The sequence below is a fragment of the Hipposideros armiger genome, unplaced genomic scaffold (genome assembly GCF_001890085.2).
Source record: "Hipposideros armiger isolate ML-2016 unplaced genomic scaffold, ASM189008v1 scaffold_1507, whole genome shotgun sequence".
Taxonomy (NCBI): Eukaryota; Metazoa; Chordata; class Mammalia; order Chiroptera; family Hipposideridae; genus Hipposideros; species Hipposideros armiger.
Genome location: NW_017732857.1, coordinates 72,330 through 76,148, shown reverse-complemented (window position 1 = coordinate 76,148; position 3,819 = coordinate 72,330).

Genomic DNA, 3,819 nt, shown 5'->3' with positions numbered 1-3,819 from the left:
GTTTTTCACAAAAAGAAAAATGCCTTTTAGAGAGTACAATAAAAATGCCATTAATCTTCTGAAATATCAGCTAGCTAAGTCCACAAACACAACTTAAAATTATAGATCTGTTGAAATTTTTTTAACCTAATAACATACTGTTTTTCTAACATACATATTGTGCTTGCTCATTTTTACTGAGCAACCCCAAAATGTAAAATTATTTCACATATTTATCCGAGTCAAGGCTGTTATGAATGAAACTTGATAGCCTTTAGCATTTGGGAAAGGACATGTCTAGAACAGTTTTCATATTTGTACTTATTTTTGATTGGTATGATGCATCCATTGTTTCAACTTTCCTTAAAAATAATTTTTTAAACATTTTATTTAAATAATTAAATTAAGTTACCAGGATGAAAATAGGGGTGATATTTATAGAGGTGTATTAAAATATGCTTGGAAAGTTATTTCCTTGTTTCATAAGCAGCTTTCCATTGCTTGTATACTCAAAGAAAAAATAGATAGAAACGCTGATAAGTAGCAAACTATTTCCCTTCTTTTTGTTTATGAAAAGAAAAATTTAAAAAGTGAGAACTCCTGTGCTATGAGGACAGATATCATACAATAGGATGGTTATCTCTTCACCAGGAGGGTGGAAGTTGGTTTGACAATTGCTAATACAATTTATTTTAATAGCATAAAAGAACATAAGAAGTCTTCTCAAATTTACATTGTTATGCTTTGTCTGAGACTTATGAAAGCAATTGAAATGAAATGTGAAAGATATAAAAATTATGGTTAACACCTGGCACAGTACTTTTGCACAATAGGCATTTAAACAAGTACATTGAAATCTACAAATGTTTCCCTTTCATAAATACAAATGCCAACTCAATTTTTGATAATGTGTAATAAATACTATTTTCAGATTGCTTTTTTCCATGATATTTTTTTCTGACTCTTATTTAGCTTGGTATTTTCCCCTCTCTCAAGCTTTCTGTCCAGCAGCGGGCCTTAGAAACCCATATACTTAATTAGCTATGTCTTGTTACATCTAGCACATGAAATAAATGAAGCTAATGCTGAAACTTTGAGCGGGGGGGGGGCAATCAACATTATGTTTCTTCCCTCTTTTTATTTTTTAGATTTGTTTCTACTTTTTTCTGAGCAGAAAGTCTGCCTATATCTTTATGGAAATTAAGAACAAAACATAGTCCTGATCAAACCTTGTCCAGTTATCCCCATCTGTTCATAATGGTTTAATTATAAATTAAGTGACTGACCAGAATTTTAGAAACACACACACACACACACACACACACACACACACACACACACACACCCCAAGTACAAATCCAAAACCCTTTCCCAAGACCATAAAATTATGAGATATTTCACACTATTGCTTTCCCGATTAGCACTAATAATGGAGGTTTGATTATATTTATGTATACCCTGTAGGTAGTGCCTTTTAATAAAATAAAACTACTCTACATTAATTACTTGAGAGGAAAGAATTACAAATAGAAAATTAATCTCTGGAACATTTTATTTAATCTATGATTGAACATTAGATGACAAATAGTGCCATGGGGCATGCACTATTGCCAAAAAAGTGGATTTTTTTAAAAGATTTTTTTATTGGGAAACTGGGGAAGGGGAACATCCAAGTTGTTGTCCTTCAATCTTAGTTGTGGAGGGAGCAGCTAGCTCAGCTCCAAGTCTAGTCGCCATCCAGCCACCCATTGGCAGCTCATGGCCACTCAGCTCAAGGTGCCATGTTCAATCTTAGTTGTGATTGGGCATAGCCCACCATTTCATGCAGGAGTTGAACCAGAAACCTTGTTGCTAAGAGGTACACTCTAACCACTGAGCCATTCAGCCACCCATTGGCAGCTCAGCTCAAGGTGCTGTGTTCAATCTTAGTTGCTGGTGGGCATAGCCCACCATCCCATGTGGGAGTCCAACCAGCATCCTTGTTAGGAGCATGTGCTCTCGCCAGCTGAGTCATCTGGCCACCTGTTGGCAGCCCATCAGCAGCTCAGCTCGGATGCAGCTCACTGGCCCATGTGGGAATCGAACCGGTGACCCTGTTGCTCAGAGCTTATGCTCTTAACCAACTGAGCCACTCAATCATCCCCCAAGAAGTGAATGTTTTGAAGCAAATAAGGTGAAAATGTTTCTTCTGTTAGAAACCATATAGAATTTTTTTTAATTGAGGATTTCTATTTTCTCATATCTTAAAAATATTTGAGTCTTCCAAGTATATATAAAAAAATAGTTCCTATGAAAGTTTATTGAAGATATTCATCTCTTTTTAATGTGATGCCTATAGTTATATTTTGTGTGTGTGTGAAAATCTAACAGCNGTCTATGAATCTTGAGATGACAATGCTAAGCAAAATAAGCCAAACAGAAAAAGTTGAGAACCATATGATTTCACTGATATGTGGGATATAAAACTAAAAGCAACAAAGGAACAAGACAAACAAGGTAAGGAAAAAAACTCATGTCATCATTCTTTAATACTGACTACCAGGGACTACTACCATGCTTATATGGCTGGCTGCTCAGCAAAAGGAAAAAAATGATGAATGAATTAATTTAACTCTGTAAGCCAAATGTGCCTAATAATAACTAAATAATACCTAAATAAACAATACCTCAATACAACAATAGGGTTGTTTCTAGAATGAGATTAAATAATGCAAGCAAAGGTCTTAATAAGTGCCTGGCAAAGGGTTGTAATTAAATAAATAGAAACTATCTGCATTATAATTATGCATTATATTTATCATTACAGTACCCAGAATTCTCAAACCTAAGAAAAGACTCTTTAAAAAATATCATGAGAATGCTCTGTACCTACTATATATTATGTAAATGTGTGCTTTCTACATTATTGATGTATTTTTCTTTTTTCATTTCTCAACATCAGGATCATAGAACTGTGAGCATACACACCTTGGATTGTTATATATCAATGCTTATTTCTGATAATTTGCCCTCATTTATACAGTCCACCTGGAGTCCAACTTCTATGTTTCAAAATTCATTTGAATAATAACTGCCTGAGTGCATACACCTACTGTGTCTTTGCCCTCTTGTCAATTGACACCTTTCTCTGATCACAAATTGCTTGCAGTTCTTTCTCTTCCTTAAAACAAACAAACAGAAAAAGCATGACACAAAACCAATAAAGCTACCCAAAAATGTTCATTGTTATTTTCTTTTTCCCTGAGAACCAGCATGTAAAAAACACAAAGAAATCTCTTTACCCTCAACCTCAGGTAATTTGGCATCACCCTTGCATAATTACATACATTAATTTCTTCCTTTTCTAATTTCAAAAGAATCCAAATAAGAGTCCTATAGCAATAGATACCCTACCAGAATAGCATGCCCTTTTTAGTTTTTGTGAATATCATAGTCCGTGCAAGTGTAAACTGCAGCTTCTTCTCTGACATAGAAATCAAATTGATTAAAAAATGTTGCTGTGACTCCTTTTTGCTCACTAGAAATGAGTATAGCATATTGATATGGTCTGTCCTATACATATATGTGTATCTTTAACTATAATTTGAACCAGAGAATATTAGAGGAGAAGAGGGTTTCAGTCTAGCATCTTATTTTGCAGGTTTCTTGGATTGGGTTCCCCAGAGGAAGAAATTTAGATGAGGATTTGTAGCAAGTGGTATATTAAGGAAGCCCTCTAAGTGAGTCTGGGGAGGGAATAGAAGCGGAACAGGGAAGAAATCAAGAAAGGGGGTGAGTTTAGGCAAAGTCCCAGACTCAGCCCAATCATGAAAGGGAGCTCTGAAGTATCAGTCACACCTC